The 21016-nt window shown below is 39.1% G+C and overlaps 1 pseudogene across 1 annotated transcript; it reads right to left on the minus strand.

Moving 5' to 3' along the window:
• Positions 1-18704: 18704 nt before the first annotated feature.
• On the minus strand, positions 18705-19754 carry LOC112615130 (annotated as a pseudogene). Its single transcript, XR_003117289.1, has one exon. The product of XR_003117289.1 is annotated as a draxin pseudogene (transcript).
• Between the last annotated feature and the right edge of the window lie 1262 nt (positions 19755-21016).

Here is a 21016-nt window from a genome sequence, read left to right on the forward strand (position 1 = left end):
AATATCTAGAAGAGACTTGCAATGTTCTCAACACACACACACACAAAAATGATGAAAGTTTGAGGTGATAATATCCTAACTGTCCTCATATTCCTAACTGTCCTCATATGTCCTTCCATATTCATGTATCAAAATATCACATTTATCCCATACACATTTGCAACTAATATATATCAATGAAAATCATGAAGGTATTGGTAACTAACAGTTAACATTAATTCAACATGTACCATGTGTCTAACCTTCTCACCATCATTGTTTCCTCTGTCACTCACAGTAACCCTAGGACACAGATACCAACAGTGATGATCACTGTCTGTTTTACAAATAAATAAGAATTGATTTCAGTGTACTTTGGATGAGCAGTGCTGAGCGAGCCTCGATTTGCTGGATAAGAATGCAATGTGCTGTCTGGTTCTGGTTCAGTTTCACATCTCAGAGCTTTTGTACTGTGAGTGCAATAAATTAGGTGTGTGCACAGAAATCAGGGAAGAGCTAAGTTCCTCCTAAGGAGCGAGTAGAGTATTTTGTGATTTGACTGGATCACCTTAATTTAGATATCTTCACAAAGATATGAACCTATCAATCTAAAATGAAATTTTAACTAACGTCAGGGAGATGAGATGGCCATTTCCCTCTGGTATCAGGAGAACCCCTCTCCAAGAGGCAGAGGCAAGAGACTCTGCTTCTCCTGGGTTTCAGTTGCTAAAGGAAAGGACTTGCCACTAGGCTGTAGGCAACTTTCTTGGGAGCTGTCTTTGCATATGACCTCTAAATTTTGTTCAATGCATTATTGCTTTAAGGATATATTTAGTGCTTTGTGACTGTACATTTCAACATTCAGCTGTCGAGTGGGACAACATTAGGAGACATGATGCTCTTGATATCAGCCATTCTTCAAAGCAAGTGTTTATTATGGAACAAAAGAAAATATGTGCTTCAATCTAGAATTTAAAAGCACTAACTACAATTTTTCAAGCATATGTATGTAAATAAAAGTTATTTGTCTTACCATTTTCAGGAGAAAAGTGAATCTTTACATTTCTTTTAGTGTGACTTATTTCTGGTATTCGAACCTAAAATTTAATGGTCACAAAAAAGAATAAATTAAATGTTCTCTTTATGAAAAGTAAAATATGGGGCTATAGCACAGGTGACGTGAGAAAAATAGTCACTAAAAAAATAGTAACCAAGAGTGCACCCTAAAATAATCTATGTACTTGGGGTGATAATGATCTGTTGATGTAAGTTCATGGAGTGTAAGAAAGGCACCACTGTGGCAGGGGATATGAATAGTAGAGAACAGCATGGTGGGAGAACAGGTGGTAAATGAGAAATCTCTAGACCTTCAGATTAATTTGTTGTGAACTAAAAACAATTCTAAAAACAAAAGTCATATATATGTGTTTGTGCATCGATCTACACATATATGTATATATGTATATGCATATATACACAGATATGTATGCATACATGTATATGCATATATACACAGATATACACAGAGACACACACACACATATACATACACACACACATATATATACACATTTATACACACATATACACATATACACACCCCTAATAACTTTTAAGGGCAAAGACTTTCTTCCCTTCAGAATATCTGCCAAAGGGACTTCAAGCACACAGTTACTTATTCGAAGTACTAAGGGGTAGCATAAATATCAACTGCTCCACATTAAGTACATTGTGACCTAATTATCGTCCTTCCACTTTATAGTTAGATAGGCCAGTATGTATAATGGAACTCTCACATGGACCTCAGCAGTGCTTATTTTGCCTCTGTAACTACTGAAAGACATCTCCAATAAGGATCTTCTTAAAAACTTGAAGGAGTACTTAGACTTATATACCAACACATGCATTGGGTAAAAGGAAAATCCTTTATGAAAATGCAACTTTAGGAATTAGATGCTCCCTATAAGGACCCACTTATTCCTGTATAAGTGATTGGAGGCAGAAAAACAGAATGTGAATGAACTTGCTTTTTTTCTTAAGCTTGGAAAATCTTGAAAAGGTAAGAATGGTACATAGGGGCCAATTAAAATGAAAAGCACAAGGAAAAATGAGAGGAAGTCCCTCGTCTACTCTCCCAATGGGAGTATTGTGTTTTGAATGATTCATGAATGGAATTTCAGAAACTCAGCCAAAAAAATACATTTAACTGACTTACTCCAAATACATTCTGAATTATATATTTACTAAATAAAGCATTTGGAAATGAACATTTTGTATGCTGTTACATATAAAAACTGCACATTACAAAAGGAAAGGTAGGAGAATTCATCATTCAAGTTTTCAGATGCATGTATACTTAAACTTCCACATGCTCCACAAATATTAAACTTGAACAAAGTTCAAGGTAAATACATAATTTACCTTGCCACAGATGTGAAATAATGGTAAGCATATATAAATGGTAACAAAATAATTTCAATCAATGCTAAGGGGAGGTATCATTGAATGGTGGACCAAAACAAACTACATGGCAATTGATGTCTTTGTGGAAATAATATACTCACAAGTGAGTGGCTCAACGCTGATATTAATATATCTTGCACAGTTGTCTTAATTATTTATTAGTTTAACTTTTTCAAAAACACAGATGTTAAGGTGCTAGTAAAAATTTTGATAAGGCCATAGAGTATATCTATTTTTTGAAGTCATACTTTCATTGGAATTGCTTCTTAAACCTACTGATAAATAAAGAAGAATGCACAGATAAAATAGGTTTTGTCTTCTTAGAGACAAATGTACTTTCCCATGTCCATGCTTTCTACAGTTTTGGAACTGATACAGATCCACAGTGGCCAAACCTAAAACTAAACTATTTTTACTGTTGAAATTTAATTGACCACGTATATAACTGTGCAATTGCTGCTTTCTCTTAGAACTGTCTAGGGTTCATTCAACAGATTGCAGAAACAAGGTCTAACATATGTGGTTTCGTGTAACTGAAGTTATGCTTGTATCACATAACAGAGGTTCAGGTTTTTTCTTCAGTCATCAGAATAACAGACATTGAAGAGACAAATGCGTAAGTGCCAACTCTTGCTGCAGCTGTTTCAAAAAAAAGAAATTTAAGTAATTTTGATAACATTTTTGCAAATAAAATATTCCAGTGCTTACATCAATCCTGAGTTATTAAGATTAAATATGCATTACTTACAGTCTCTGACACAGTTTTACTTTGGAAAGCAGTGATTTCTTTTTTAAGTTGACTTCCTTCATCAAAAAGAGTTCTTTCATCATACTTTTCCAAGTTCTTGATACTTTAAAACAAAAAGGCTAGGTCACTGACGAACCACCACTTTACATCTCTCATTTTAAACAGGGTAAATTAAATGTCGAAAGGAAACAATTTTTGGTATTCACAGCATGCTAGTTATTTATTTCAAATTTAAAAACTGTAATCAATACATGGAGCTCCAAATACCCATTAAATTTTTTAATGCCAGATTTTAGTGAAAGATTATAGCACGTCCAAAGGTCGGGTACTTTGCTTGGAAAAAAATGGGTTGATGAACATCTTAAGGTCAAAATGGAGCAAAGGCAGAAAAAAGCTAGCAGTCTGATATTATCAAATATCATATTTTTTCATCTGGTAGTCACCCATCTATAATCACTAATAGTCCACATAACATGGTTTCCATTGAAGGGATAAAATGGGCTGTGATTCAAGCGGCATGGTTCATATGAGGTAATAGCCAAGGTTTGTTGTCTTATGCCAAGGAAATCAAGGACATGAACTACACAAGGAGTGAGTTTAAGAGTGGAGGTTTAATAGGAAAAAGGAAGAGAAAACAGAATAGCCCTCCCTCCTGCAGAAAGAGAGGGGCACCCGAGTGGGTCTTCTGGTTTTGTGGTGGAGTGCATAGGGTTCTATAGACTGACATGAGGAGGCAATGTCTGATTTACACAGGGCCCAAAGATTGGTTGGACCAGGTGTGATGTTTTCATAGCACACAAAGAACCTGGCCGCCCCACCCTAATCTTTTGATTATGCAAATGTGTTCACTACTTGGTAGCTCCATGTTGTCTGCTCCCTTCTGCACACGATTGGCAAGGAAAAGGAAAGATGGGGCCCCCATGTTGGATATGCCTAGCTCCCAGATAGCCTTTTCCTGCTGGCACAGCTGCCACCATGCAAGCTTTCAACTTTCTTATCTATGTCTGCAGCTCGATCTTAGAGGCTGGTCTTTATTAGAAAAGAAAGGATTTGGGGACTGCTTTTTATTAAAAGGGAAACCTTACTGAGGACTTCTTTACCCTATCTGCTTAAATAATTTCTTTTTAATTCCTACACTATTTCCCCCTAAGGAGTGGGGATCGTAACTGCTCTTGGGAGTGTTGGACAATGACTCTTTCTGGCTGCTTTCTGCTGAAAGGGGGTGCTTTGTGGGCAACAGAAGCTAGGGCTGCTCCTGGGGTTGATCTAAGAGTCCTCAGAAGAAAGGTGTGTCGTGGTTTTGTCTGCAGCACCATTTGAAATTTGATTGCTGTCAGCCATTCCCCAGTGGGTTTTAATACTGGTTTGCCTCCACCAGATATTACTGAAATGTTAATTTAAAAGTAAAATTCTTTTTAGGATAAGTAACATTGGATTTGGGTGGCCAGTGTAACTTTAGTGTTAACCTTGGCTGAATCTTTGCTGCAATTTTTAATCCTTTAATGACTCCCACAGACCATCTATGGTATGCTTAAATTTTCTAACTTGTCCTAAACATCCCTCTTTTCAACAACCAGTTATTCTTTTTAGGACAAGAATTTACCATGCAAGATCCTTTCTTAAATAAACCTCCATTTTTTACAACCCACTTTGCATAGCTAGGGTGTGACATATTACCAAATTCAATAAAAAGTCCCAGCAGACTCAGAGATAGTAAAACCTTCGTGTTTACTGCTTGTCAGTAGCTATTATTTCTGCTATAAGGATAATACTTAAGCAAAATGCAACAGTAATGGAAACTTTCTGTCCAACATTTCAGTTAGAAGGTGCTACTATGTATAGCTCTAATGCAAACAGTAGAGTGAGTATAGCGATTCCCACAAGGGTGCGATAGTAGATTATTTCCATCTAAAATTTTAAGTTGTCAAGATATAGAATTTCCCTTTTAGGGGGTCTATGAAGTTCTTTGGTTTTATTTTCCCAAAGAAAACTCCAGGTTATGGGCACCCTATTTATTTTCATTACCTGGCAGGATTTTCAGGATAATTGCCCAGAACTAGCATATTGGTCCAGATTTTTACTTTACCCATCCCTTTTTGTTTCTTTGGAGCTGCAGGAGATCTACTTGGTTCACAAGAGTAAGCAGGGTTCATCAAAAATGTAGGCAAAAACACTTAAAAACAACCAATGAGACTAAAATTTTACAACAAATGTATGATAAGTTTTGGAGCATAATTTTTCTCTCTCCAGTCCTCATTTTTGGTAAAAACAAATTATGATAGAACCGTATTGTTTGTAGAATGTACTTTAGTTTTATACTTCACCTGATTCTGTGCATAAAGTGCAGCAAGAATAATTATCTTTCCCATGGGCTTTTAAATTGACTTTGGCGGAACTCTGTTTCACAAGGAATTGTAGATAAGACCTCTTAAAGCCAAGTCCAGCCATGGGTTTATATCCTCAAATACCTGTGAGTTGAGTGATCCTTTCCTCTTAAAGTCCCAAGATAAACTCAGAGCTCCTAGACCTGTTATAAAGTGACATTCTTTGTTGACTACAGATCAGGAACCTTGTACAGGGACTGCATAGATGAGGATATGAGGCCAGTCTATTTCTTTTTTTCCCCAAGAGGCTTTTACAAAGAAAATGGATACTTAATGCAAACCATATTGCCATAAATTAAGAATACTCACAGTTTCTGAATTTTAGAGAAACCAGGCAGTGAATAACAAATATGCTTCAAATTTTGTTCAACAAGCATACCTTACTTAATTGACAAAAGCAATAGATATCTTAAAGGAAAAGTTTCCTTGACTTTGAAGAGGAAAATAAGGATTAGCAATGTTTCAAGCAAAAAGTTAAAGAAGGTTACTTCAGACTTCTATTAGTGTAGTTTATGCAGTTAAACTACTGTTTGATATTCAGGAACATTTCAGCTTCTCATGAGTCCTGAATATTTTTTCTATTCCAATGTTATAATCTTCAAAGCGATTAGAAACCTGCAGTTAAGAACAATCGTTAAAGTCCTATAGCTTGATTATAAACCATCTTTTGAAAGGGAAAAAAGCAAGACAACAATTGTCTGTGAAAGACAAAATTTCCAGGGTAGTTGCAGCTAAAAACATGACTGACAGAGATTTGGTAATTTCTGTTGTTTACTATAACTTCAACCTTAATTATAATTGATAGTATATATTTAAACATTAGAATTTTAGAAATCCCACACAATTTTGAAACATACACTAATATTATTCACTAAAATATAACCTGAAGAAGAGTAAACATCATTTTGACAATCTAACATACCTAACCATGTTAAATAATCCTGTTTATCTTTTTTTCTGGACACTTTAAGGGCCCTTCTGAAGTCTCCAAAAAGCCAGGTGTCAGGAAAGACAATTTTAAAACTGAGGTTTGATTTTGAGAAACCTCTTAAGTATGTTAGAGGTTTAAAACACTTGATGTTATGAAATAGAATTCCAGATTACCATAAATTATTTATTTTGCCAAAATGATGACTCATAAGGCAAAAATCTTTCATTAGCCTTTACTATTACATGAAAATCCTCTTCAAAGCCAAATTTTATCCTTGAATTAGTTTATTATAGTTAATCCCAATTTTTAGTGAAACCTCATAGACAATTACATCTAATCTTAGCCAATTTGACCGTGGGTAAAATGTTTGCAAACCTCTTATAACCCTTTTGCTAAAAGGCAGACTAGCATCTTAAGACCATCTTGCTGTGCCTTTATTTCAATGCTCAATTTGTGAAAAAACTATGTAGTACCCTTTTGCATTTAGTTACTGTTTACACATGGAATTTTTTGCAAGATTAATTTTTGCAATCTTTCATAACTTGCTTAAATCTTCAGCTTTAGTTTATCTAATTTAAAACAATCCTTTATTCCTAGGCAAAATTTACATTTCCATGCCTTCTTATAATCCTTTACTAAAAGCATATGTTACTGTCTCTACACGCCTTGAAAGTAAATCTATTTTCAGTAGTTTAAATTACATGTTATGATGATAACCTCTAGTAATTTGTAACTTTAATGTGAAACCTGGTGAGTTATTTTGATTATATACTAGACACAGAGAAAGTCTGACTTTTTTCAGTATAATTAGGGGTGTGGTTAATTTCTATGTCCCCAGGCCTCACCAAGTAGTAAAGCAGGCAGTTTACAACCTTGAAACATTTAGCAAACCTAGTATTAGACTTGTATGATTTAGACCACCTCTTTGCATTTTGACAACACTTGTATTTTACCAGTAATCCTTAGGACTACTTTTATTTATTAAAGATTAACACCACATGAACTAAAAGGCATTACAGATTTTATTTTTCCTTTAAAAATATTTGATTTAAGCACTTATTTCTTAAGACAATCAATTAGAGCTCTTTTTATAGACATACACAACACATGTATAGCTACACAGACAGAAGACTCAGCACTTATAAGATTTTTGATTTGCCATTTTCTTAACTGGATTACTGGCTTCAAGGTGGAGCCCTTCGAAGAACAGGGACAGGAAAGCGGGCATTCCCAGGGTCTGATAATCAGGCACAGCTGAAGGCAAAGCCAGATCCCCAAAATTAAGAGTGCCATTTTTTACCAGATCCTGGATCCCCCAAAGGAGGGAAATGCTATGGGAAAAGATAGCACAGTGCTTCTACCATGCATTTCATTGCAAGGCAACCCAAAGATAATCAGTTCATTTTGCAATCAGCCCATCCTCCGTGGGAGTCTCATTTCTCAGGTCTAATTGGGGATGTTTTTATGTCTTCTGGGTGGCCAAGAGAATGCCTCTCTGTTCCAAATGTGCAAATAGTTAAGCAGCCCCCCATAACTAGTATTAGCCATCACTTAAAGTATATTTCCCGCCTGGTTATTACACATCAACAATCTCTCATAATGTGAAGTAGTTTCTGATATCCCCCAAACTCAAAACCATCAGATAACACGATGCAAAACAAAACAGAGTCCTGGATTTTGAGAGAGATCTATCCACTTTTAACTCCTGGGATTTCATGAGGAAAATAGAGATTTTCTTCTAAAATGGACTCTGTGGCACCTCCTCTGTTCCCAAGGAGTCTCAGGCTAACAGATGTTATCCTAGGGCCTCTCATATGTGTATTAAGAGTGGCAAGAGAGAAAATGGAGAAAAATAATTCGGTTGACTGAGAACAAAATGAAACCTTTTTCACCCGATTGCTGGCAAGATGGCCAAATGGGAACAGCTCCGGTCTGTAGCTCCCAGCGAGATTGACGCAGAAAGCAGGCAATTTCTGCATTTCCAACTGAGGGACCCGGTTAATCTCACTGAGACTGGCTGGACAGTGGGTGCAGCCACAGAGGGCAAGCCAAAGCAGGGTGGGTGTCGCCTCACCCAAGAAGTGCAAGGAGTCTGGGGATTTTCTGTTCCTAGCCACTGGAAGCCATGAGAGGCTGCACGGGAGGAACAGTGTACTCCGGCCCAGATACTGCACTTTTCCCATGGACTTTGCCACTAGCAAATCAGGAGATTCCCTCTGGTGCCTGACTTGGTGGGTCCCACCTTCAGGGAGCCCAGCAAGCTAAGATCCACTGGCTTGAAAGTCTCACTGCTAGCACAGCAGTCTGAGGTCGAACTGGGATGCCTGAGCTTGGTGGAGGGAGGGACATAAACCATTGAGTAGGTGGTTTTACCCTCACAGTGTAAACAAAGCCACCAGGAAGTTTGAACAGTGAGGAGCCCACCACAGCTCAGCAAGGCTGCTGCTGCCAGACTGCCTCTCCAGGCAGGGCATGTCTGAAAAAAAGGCAGCAGCCCCAGTCAGGGACTTATAGATAAAACCCCCATTTCCCTGAGACAGAGCACCTGGGGGAAGGGATGGCTATGGGCATGGCTTCAGCAGATTTAAGTGTCCTTGCCTGACAGTTCTTAGGAGAGCAGTGGATCTCCCAGCACAGCGTTCGAGCTCTGATAAGGGATAGGCTGCCTCCTCAAATGGGTCCCTGACCCCCGTGTGTGCTGACTGGGAGACACCTCCCAGTAGGGGTCGACAGACACCTCATACAGGAGAGCTCTGGTTGGCATCTAGCAGGTGCCCCTCTGGGACAAAGCTTCCAGAGGAAGGAACAGGCAGCAATCTTTGCTGTTCTGCAGCCTCTGCTTGTGATACCCAGGCAAAGAGGGTCTCGAGTGAACCTCCAGTAAACTCCAGCAGACCTGCAGCAGAGGGGCCTGACTGCTAGAAGGAAAACTAACACACGGGAAGGAATAGTAGCAACATCAACAAAAAGGATATCCACTCACAGACCCCATCCAAAGGTCACCGACTTCAAAGACCAAAGGTAGATAAATCCACGAACATGAGGAGAAACCAGTGCAAAAAGGCTGAAAACTTCAAAAACCAGAATGCCTCTTCTCCTACAAAGGATCACAACTCCTTGCCAGCAAAGGAACAAAACTGGATGGAGGATGAGTTTGATGAATTGACAGAAGTAGGCTTCAGAAGGTGGGTAATAACAAACTCCTCTGAGCTAAAGAAGCATGTTCTAACCCAATGCAAGGTAGCTAAGAACCTTGATAAAAGGTTGCAGAAACTGCTAACTAGAATAACCAGTTTAGAGAAGAACATAAATGACCTGATGGAGCTGACAAACACAGCATGAGAACTTAGTGATGCATACACAAGTATCAATAGCTGAACTGATCAAGCAGAATAAAAGATATCAGAGATTGAAGATCAACTCAATGAAATAAAGCTAAAAGATAAGATTAGAGAAAAAAAGAGTGAAAAGAAACAAAGCCTCCAAGAAATATAGGACTGTGTAAAAAGACCAAATCTACGTTTGATTGGTGTACCTGAAAGTGACGGGAAGAATGGAACCAAGTTGGAAAACACCCTTCCAGATATTATCTAGGAGAACTTTCCCAACTTAGCAAGAGAGGCCAACATTCAAATTCAGGAAATACAGAGAACATTACGAAGATATTCCTTAAGAAGAGCAACCCTAAGACACACAATCGTCAGGTTCACCAACGTAGAAATGAAGGAAAAAATGGTAAGGGCAGCCACAGGGAAAGGTCAGATTACCCACAAAGGGAAGCCCATCAGACTAACAGCAGATCTCTCAGCAGAAACCCTACGAGCCAGAAGAGAGCGGGAGCCAATATTCAACATTCTTAAAGAAAAGAATTTTCAACCCAGAATTTCATATCCAGCCAAACTAAGTTTCATAAGTGAAGGAGAAATAAAATCCTTTACAGACAAGAAAATGCTGAGAAATTTTGTCACCATCACACAAACCTGCCCTACTAGAGCTCCTGAAGGAAGCACTAAACATTGAAAGGAACAACCAGTACCAGCCACTGCAAAAACATACCAAACTGTAAAGACCTTTGACGCTGTGAAGAGACTGCATCAACTAATGGACAAATTAACCAGCTAGCATCATAATGACAGGATCAAATTCATACATAACAATATTAACCTTAAATGTAAATGAGCTAAATGCCCCAATTAAAAGACACAGACTGGCAAATTGGATAGACGGTCAAGACCCATCAGTGTGCTGTATTCAGGAGACCCATCTCACATGTAGAGACACAAATAGGCTCAAAAGAAAGGGATGGAAGAAGATCTACCAAGCAAATGGAAAACAAAACAAAACAAAAGCAGGGGTTGCAATCCTAGTCTCTGAAAAACAGACTTTAAACCAACAAAAATCAAAAGAGACAAAGAAGGGATTACATAATGGTAAAGGCGTCAATGCAACAAGAAGAGCTAACTATCCTAAATATATATGCACCCAATACAGAAGCACCCAGATTCATAAAGCAAGTTCTTAGAGACCTACAAATAGACTTAGACTCCCATGCAATAATAGTGGGAGACTTTAACACCCCACTGTCAATATTAGGCAGATGAACAAGATAGAAAATTAACAAGGATATCCAGGACTTGAACTCAGCTCTGGATCAAGCAGACCTAATAGGCATCTACAGAACTCTCCACCCCAAATTAACAGAATATACATTCTTCTCAGCACCACATTGCAGTTATTTTAAAATTGACCACATAATTGGAAGTAAAACACTGCTCAGTGAATGCAAAAGAATGGAAATTATAACAAACAGTCTCTCAGACCACAGTGCAATCAAGTTAGAACTCAGGATTAACAAACTCACTCAAAACTGCACAACTACGTGGAAACTGAACAACCTACTCCTGAATAACTACTGGGTAAATCACGAAATGAAGGCAGAAATAAAGATGTCCTTGAAATCAATGAGAACAAAGACACAACATTCAAGAATCTCTGGGACACATTTAAAGCAGTGTGTAAAGGGAAATTTACAGCACTAAATGCCCACAAAAGAAAGCAGGAAAGACCTAAAATTGACATCCTAACATCACAATGAAAAGTACTAGAGAAGCAAGAGCAAACAAATTCAAAAGCTAGCAGAAGACAAGAAACAATTAAGATCAGAGCACAACTGAAGGATACAGAGACTCAAAAAACTCTTCAAAAAATCAATAAATCCAGGAGCCTTTTTTTTGAAAAGATCAACCAAATACACAGACCACTAGCCAGACTAATAAAGAAGAAAAGAGAGAGGAATCAAATAGATGCAATAAAAAATGATAAAGGGGATATCACCACTAATCCCACAGAAATACAAACTACCATCAGAGAATACTATAAACACTTCTATGCAAATAAACTAGAAAATATAGAAAATAATGGATAAATTCCTGGGCACAAACACCCTCCCAGGACTAAACCAAGAAAGAGTCAAATCTCTGAATAGACCAATAACTAGTTATGAAATTGAGGCAGCAATTAATAGCCTACCTGCCAAAAAATGTCCAGGACCAGATAGATTCACAACCGAATTCTACCAGAGGTACAAAGAGGAGCTGGTACCCTTCCTTCTGAAACCATTCCAAACAATAGAAAAAGAGGGAATTTTCCCTAACTCATTTTATGAGAGTAGCATCATCCTAATACCAAAACCTGGCAGAGACACAACAAAAAAAGAAAATTGCAGGCCAGTATCCCTGATGAACATTGATGTGAAAATCTTCAATAAAATACTGGCAAATTGAATCCAGCAGCACATCAAAAAGCTTATCCACCACGATCAAGTTGGCTTCATCCCTGGGATGCAAGGCTGGTTCAACATAGGCAAATCAATAAATGTAATCCATCACATAAACAGAACCAATGATAAAAACCACATGAATATCTCAATAGATACAGAAAAGGCCTTTGACAAAATTCAACAGCCCTTCAGGCAAAAAACTCTCAATAAGCTAGGCACTGATGGAACATATCTCAAAATAATAAGAGCTATTCATGTCAAAACCAAAGACAATATCATACTGAAAGGGCAAAAACTGGAAGCATTCCCTTTGAAAACCGGCACAAGGCAAGGATGCCCTCTCTCACCACTCCTATTCAACATAGTATTGGAAGTTCTGGCCAGGGCAACCAGGCAACAGAAAGAAATAAAGGGTATTCAATTAGGAAAGAGGAAGTCAAGTTCTATCTGTTTGAAGATGACATGATTGTATATTTAGAAAACCACATCATCTCAGCCCAAAATCTCCTTAAGCTGATAAGCAACTTCAGCAAAGTCTCAGGATACAAAATCAATGTGCAAAAATCACAAGCATTCCTATACACCAATAACAGAGAGTCAAATCATGAATAAACTCCCATTCACAATTGCTACAAAGAGAATAAAATACCTAGGAATACAATTTATAAGGGATGTGAAGGTCCTCTTCAAGGAGAACTACAATCAACTGCTCAAGGAAATAAGAGAGGACAAAAACAAATGGAAAAACATTCCATGCTCATGGATAGGAAGAATCAGTATCGTGAAAATGGTCATACTGCCAAAAGTAATTTATAGATTCAATGCTATCCCGATCAAGCTACCATCGACTTTCTTCACAGAATTGGAAAAAAACTACTTTAAATTTCATATGGAACCAAAAAAGAGCCCGCATAGCCAAGACAATCCTAAGCAAAAAGAACAAAGCTGGAGGAATTATGCTACCTGACTTCAAACTATACTACAAGGCTACAGTAACCAAAACAGCATAGAACTGATACCAAAACAGATATATAGATCAACGGAACAGAACAGAGGCCTCAGAAATAACACAACATATCTATAACCATCTTGTCTTCGACAAACCTGACAAAAACAAGCAATGTGGAAAGGATTCCCTGTTTAATAAATGGTGTTGGGAAAACTGGCTAGCCATAGGCAGAAAACTGAAACTGGACCCTTTCCTTAAGCATTATACAAAAATTAACTCACGATGGATTAAAGACTTAAATGTAAAACCTAAAACAATACAAACCTCTAGAAGAAAACCTAGGCAATACCATTCAGGACATAGGCATGGGCAAACACTTCATGACTAAAACACCAAAAGCAATGGCAACAAAAGCCAAAATTGACAAATGGGATGTACCTAAACTAAAGAGCTTCTGCTCAGCAAAAGAAACTATCATCAGAGTGAACAGGCAACCTACAGAATGGGAGAAAAAAAGTGGGCAAAGGATATAAACAGACACTTCTCAAATGAAGACATTTATGCAGCCAACAAACATGAAAAAAAGCTCATCATCACTGGTCATTAGAGGAATGCAAATAAAAACCACAATGAGATACCATCTCACGCCAGTTAAAATGGCAATCATTAGAAAGTCTGGAAACAACAGATGCTGGCGAGGATGCAGAGAAATAGGAATGCTTTTACACTGTTTACGGGAGTGTAAATTAGTTCAACTATTGTGGAAAACAGTGTGGCGATTCCTCAAGGATCTAGAACCAGAAATACCATTTGATCCAGCAATCCCATTACTGGTTATATACCCAAAGGATTATAAATCATTCTACTATAAAGACACACACACATGTATGTTTATTGCAGCACTATTTACAATAGCAAAGACTTGGAACTAACCCAAATGCCCCTCAATGATAGACTGGATAAAGAAAATGTGGCACATAGACACCATGGAATACTATGCAGCCATAAAAATGAATGAGTTTATGTCCTTTGCAGGAACATGAATGAAGCTGGAAACGATCATCCTCAGCAAACTAACACAGGAACAGAAAACCAAACACCGCATGTTCTCACTCATAAGTGGAAGGCGAACAATGAAAACACAATGGAAACAGGGAGGGGAACATCATACACCAGGGCCTATCAGGGGGTGGCGGGAAAGGGAGAGAGAGCATTAGGATAAATACCTAACACATGCGGGGCTTAAAACCTAGATGATGGGTTGATAGGTGCAGCAAACCACCACAGCACATGTATCCCTATGTAACAAACCTGCACGTTCAGCACATGTACCCCAGAACTTAAAGTAAAATAAATAAATAACTAAAATAAAATAACCAAAAGAGTAAAAAAAAAAAAAAAAAAAAAAAAGAATTAATGAAATGCTTAGCTAGGCATGGCCAATGGAATTAGAATTAGCCCAGTCTTGCCATAACTTTCTGTTTCCTTATTGTCCTGAGTTTCAGTGGGCAACAGATTCATCTTTGGAGATTACTACAGAAATCTCTGCAACACTGTCTTTTTCCATTCATAACTTAAGGCTTTCATAATTATTGCAGAAGTTTCTCTGTCTCTCCATGTGAAATTTCTCTTAGCTATTGGATTTCAGATATTTCACAGTTTCTTTTGTGCTTTTAAACACACAGGTCCAATTCTGCTACTTAAAGTGGTTTCATGTTCAATTCACCCACTGAAAATATGCCTGTTTAATCCGTCTTCTATGGTGATTGATCTGTTTACACTATACTATAGTATATAGTATAACTTCCCCAGTATAGACTGGGGAAGTTTTAAAGTTGACTCTAGCTTTTTAGGATGTAGACAGCAGCTAAATTCATGACAAAAATGACATGCTACCTTAAAAAGTCTATCCAAATGTACCAAAGGTATTTGCTGTATAGGTCATGTTCTTTGCATCATAACTTCCTTTGAAAATGAAAGCTATGCACTTTTTGAATTAATAATAATGGTGCACATAGATAAACACATACTCCTGTCCATGCACACAGGCGAGTGCACGTGCACACGCATTCACACACGCGCCTCCCCCCTACACATTATTTTAGAGTGTGCCTTGGCATCCTTCACACAGACATACATCATTGCAGAAGAGACCCAGCTCTGTGTGCTCAGTCTGTGTGCCACAGCATCACCTTTGTCCCTCCACAGCTATGTGCCCACTTTGTGTGGTCTTTATATTGTTCTGAAGAAGAGTCAGGTTACTCATTCACTTTCTTTGTGTACATACTTCAAAAATATATATTTTAATATTTCTATAATATCCAATAAAAGGATAAAATTAGAAGATATAACTTCTGACCAAATAAAGGAGAAGATAAAATGGTAATACTCAAGCTAAAATGAAACAAACACAAACAAGATAGACAGAATAAAAGTGATATGAACAGCAAGTATACTAATAGAAAGTACAATATAAGATGATAGAAATGAATCCATAAACACAATGGATACAAACAGATTAAACTCTATAATGAAAAGATAAAGACACAAAAGGTTTGAAAAGAAGATGGAAAACAAAAGACCAAATATATATTAACCCAAAGAAAAGAGGCTTAACTGTATCAACATCAGATAAATTAAATATTAATGCTAAAGTCATCCTTCTGGATAAAACAGTCATCCATATGAGAAAATCTGTTAAGTTCTCAGATAGCTATAACAATTTAAATCTACATGCATTTAATTAAATGGCATTAATATATATAATATACACAAAAGAAAAATTAACAGAACAAAAATAGAAATGAACAAAACCACCATTATACTGGAATCATTCAGCATATTCTCACCAGCTGTGAGAATGGTCTATGACTGGCATAGAGACCAAAAGTAATATAAATATAAAAGATTTAATAGTTTAACAAGCTCCTTATAATGGATATATATAGAAAACTACACCAAATAATTGGAGAACACACAATCTTTTCAAGTGTTCCAGAAAATTTTCTAAAACTTGGTTACCCACTTGACATAAAGTATGTCTTCTCAAATTTCAAAGAATCTGAAATTTTCTAACTATAGCACAAATATTTAAAAATTAATATCAAAAGAAAACCTTCAATGGCCCTGTATATTTAAAAATGTAAAAAGACACATAAAGATCTCTGTGAGTTAAAAGTCATAATAAAAATAAAATTCTGCCTAAGAGACTTTGATAATAATAACAAACTTAATTTACTCCACTCATAACTTAAGGCTTTCATAATTATTGCAAAAGTTTGACAAAGTACATATTTAAAAGAAAAATTTTACCTTTAATTGTTATGCATGGATCATATTTGGGCCATAAGTCAAGCACATGAATATATACATATATGTGTGTGTGTGTGTGTGTGTGTGTGTGTGTACACAAGATATTCTACTCTGGGGCAAGCAAAAATGTCTAGGAGTTGGGATGAAATGGAATTGGCCACAAGTTGATGACTGCGGAAGCTTGGAGAAGGTCTGTAGCTGTTTCTTAGACCACTCTCTCCCTCTCATCCTTCACCCCAATGAGTCCTGCATCTAGTCCCATATAACAGCACCACACACTGAGACAAATATTTTTGTCAGCTTCTTACATACACGTTGATATGACTTTATACATTTACAAGAAATAAGTAAAGGCATAAATGTATTTTCCCTTATTCACATAATATATAGTATATCGTACACATCCATTTACAACCCACTTTTTTCACCTAACATCATATCTCAGAAAGTCTTTCTTATCATTTGACTGTCGTGGCATTCCCACCATTTGACCACACAGTATTTTATTGAATCCTTCCTCTCCTGAGGAAGATCCAGGGTGTTTGTAACTCTGTGCGAAGGCTAGGGCTGCCGTGAACAAAACGGTGCATCTGCCACGTCACCCATGTGCAAGTGTCTCTGCAGGAAGCGTTCTCAAAAATGGAACAGCTGGGAGAGCTGGGTCCCATATCTGATCATTAATACATTTTAATATTGGCAGATGTTACCAAATATTTCTCCTAGGAGGATTTGTACCAATTTACACTTGTCCCAGAAGTGTGCAGGAGTTATTTGCAATACTTTAATAACCCAGTGCATTTGCCTCCTTTGCCTGGAATATGCGTCCTACCTCATCAGATGCCATCCTCTGGGAGATGATTTAAGAGGGATGCCTTCCATGACAATACCTCCTGGGCTGCACTAGGAGACAGACATGTGCCCCGAGGGGTCCCGCAAATGCATTTCTCATAACACTTCTCACACTGCATTGTGATTGCCAGGGTTCTTCATTTTCTCAAGTTCCAGAATACCAGTTCTGTCTTATTTGTCTTCTTTCACCTGTACTTCCTGCCATGCCGAACCCACAGGAAGCTATTGGAGGGTTTGTAACATGAATCATTAAAAATGGGCTGAGGTCTCTATGGATTATATATACTTTCTAAATCAATTTCCAAATACAAAAATATACAAGCAAGAAATCAAAAGCACATATTTTAAAAGAGCATTACAGTGTGGAGATTCCTTGAAGAACTAAAAGTAGAACTAGCATTTTTTTGGTTATTTTTGCATTTTGTTTTGTTTTTAAACATGATACACCGTTGTCCAGGGAAGGCAGAGAACAGTGAAGTTATTCCAGCCACAGAGAAAGGTAATACCAGGGTGCAAGCCTCTCTTGCCAAAAGCCTTGGAGAATCTAGAAGAAGTTTTTGGTAGTGGAGAGGCAGGAACGTGGATCTTGGAGCTGGACAGCCTTGGCCCAGGTTCAGGTCCTTGCTCTGCCATGTACTTCCCCGGACCTCTCGGTGGGGTCCCTAGGCCAGCAGCATCGCATGCCCGGGGAGTTTGTTAAGAGCAGAGTCCACTGAGTCAGATGTACAATTTTAGCTAGACCGCCAGGCGATTGTTGGCATGTTAAGTTTTGAAGAGCATTGACCTGGGATTCTGGGCAAGCCAAATCAGTCCAGCGTGCCTCAGGGTCCTTATCTGTCGCATGGCGATAATGCCTACTTGAAAAGGTCGTTGTGATAATTCAATGAGATAAGGTAGTCCAGCCCTGAGCATAGTGCCTGCTCCATAGGAAGTGTTCCATATTTATCTCCAGCCCGTGGACCTTCCTTCGGGAAGTTTACATTTCTTTTCCACTCTCAAAAAAGCCTCTTGGTTTTGAACTTGAAGCTGTTGTAGTGCTGCAGTCGGACAGTAGGGGGCAATCTCGGTATTGCCATCGCGGAGAGCTGGACACCGGGCTGACTGGGTCCGGACTGTGAGTGCACAGGTGATGCCGGCCGGTTCCTGGGCACCCACCCAGCTCGCTTACCTAGTAGCTCCCCTCCCGGGGTTGAGAGTCCTGGGCCTGAGCCTACAGCCTCGGCCATCTGGTCCCCCACTTAATCTCCCAGTGCTAGTTATAAACAATCTTGTGCAAACCTCCCGGGCTCACCCCCAGTCCCGCGGAGCGGCTAGATGTTGATGAAGGATCCCTGGTTGCCTTTGGCCGTCTCGGTCTCCAGGCAGCGCCCCTTCCTCTGTGTGACGTGGGGTTCCGGTGGAATCTGGCATAGCAGCGCAGCCCTGCCAGGCAGTCTTGGTGATGGTCGCACGGTTCCGCTTCGGCTGATGATGTTTCGTTACTGTCACTGGAGAGTTTACCCTGGTTTTTCTTTCTTCTTTGCAGAGGGCCCACCATCAGGTTTTAAGTCTTCATAATCGGTCCAGTCAAACAAGGCCATGTCCAACGTGGGTATCACCTCCTCGTCAGGCCTGCGCTGTGCCTGGGGCCGCAGGGAGGTGATGGGCAGGATCAGGGACTCTTCTGTGGCAGATGCTGCCTCAAAGGTGGTGAGGAAGAGCATGGTGGGGGACCGACTGGCGGAAGATTGCTCCATGGCCGCATCCAGCTCCTTGGCTTCGGAGAGCTCCGCCTTCATCAGGGAGCTGGGACCTCGGACCAAGGCTCGGCCTCGGTGCAGCCTCAGCCTGTCCCTGCGTCTCTTGTGCTCCCTGCTGCGTTTCCTGGCCCTCTCCCACCCTGGAGACCGATTCTGCTTCTTGGGGTAGGGCAACTCGAGCCCCAGGAGCAGGTCCTTCACCCGCAGCAGGCCTGCAGGACTCTGCTCAGGCAGCGGCCCCTCAGACCCTGGCAGCCTGGAAGCCTGCCTGGTGGCGGTGACCACAGCCCCATCCTGGGCCTCCCTGGGCAGGTGTGAGCCCCACTCCTTCTTGCCTGGGCCGCGCTGGCGGTGGTGGCTGGCCTGAGGCGACCACAGTGCTGGGCCAGGGAGGTCGATGTGATTCTCGGGGAGATTCTGAGCAGGAGTCCCAGGTGCAAGGGCATTTGCCAGGCTCAGCTCCAGGGGCAGCAGGAGGACTAGGACTAGGGCCGCCAGGGAGGAGGCGGAAGGGGGCCGGGCCGAGCACCCGCGGGAGCCTAGCGCAGAAGAGGGTGAGCCGCAGAGCCGGGACTGCGGCGTGGAGGTGCGCGGGCGGTGGGAGGATGTCAGAACTACCATTTGATCCAGCAATCCCACTACGGGTATCTACCCAGATGAAAAGAAGTCATTATACGAAAAAGATACTTGCACGAGCATGTTTGCAGCAGCACAATTCTCAATTGCAAAAACATGGAACCAACCCAAATGCCCATTAGTCAATGAGTGGATAAAGAAACTGTAATATATATCATATTTTTCACATATATTTATCATATATATCAGATTTATCAAATATATATCAGATATATATTTATCATATATATGAGATAAAAAACTATGCAGTCATAAAAAGGAATGAATTAATGGCTTTCCTAGTGACCTGGATGAGACTGGAGACTATTATTCTAAGTGAAGTAACTCAGGAATTGAAAACCAAACATCGTTATGTTCTCACTCCTAAGTGGGAGCTAAGCTATGAGGATGCAAAGGCATAAGAATGACGCAATGGACTTTGGGGACTCAGGAGGAAAGGGTGAGAAGGGGGTGAGGGATAAAAGACTACAAATTGGTTGAGTGTATACTGCTCGGGTGATGGGTGCACCAAAATCTCACAAATCACCACTAAAGAACTTACTCATGTGATCAAACACCACCTGCTCCTCAATAACCCATGAAAATAAAATTAAAACAAATAAAAATAAATTTAAAAAAATAAAAAAGCATTACGAAGTCAAATTCAGAAAATGAGATGGAAACATGGTTTAAAATGACCCCAAAATAACAACTTTCAAATTCTGAACACAAATAGGGATGCGGCTATTTGTTTGTTTTAGTGCCTATAGAAATTGTATTATAACCAGGCTTTTATAGCTATTTGTTGGAAAAAAAAGTACAACGTAAAGTGAATACACTAATCAAGAAAGCTGTATATATGCTATATATATATACATTTTTCATGTATGTCCATAGGGCAATGTCTATCATTCTGGAGAAGTTGCCTGAAGTTGTTTAGTACATTTTAACTAATGTTCCTAAAAAAAAAAAAAAAAAAAAGAATTTCTCCAAAATTCAGACACCACTTCATTGGTTAATTCATTTTGTAATCCATCCATTCACTCAATATCTCAGCAAATATTTTTAATGGCCTTTTTTTTTTTCCTTTTAGTAAAGGAGTATGCTAGGCCAGGCATGGTGCCTCATTGCTTGTAATCCTAGCACTTTGGGAGGCCGAGGTGGGACAATCACTTGAGCCAGGACTTGGAAACTAGCCTAGGCAACATAGTGAGACCCTGTCTCTACTAAGAATAATAGCTTATTTTTAAAAAGGACTATGCTAGTTC

This window comes from Theropithecus gelada, chromosome X (assembly GCF_003255815.1).
Source record: "Theropithecus gelada isolate Dixy chromosome X, Tgel_1.0, whole genome shotgun sequence".
In the NCBI taxonomy this organism is placed as follows: Eukaryota; Metazoa; Chordata; class Mammalia; order Primates; family Cercopithecidae; genus Theropithecus; species Theropithecus gelada.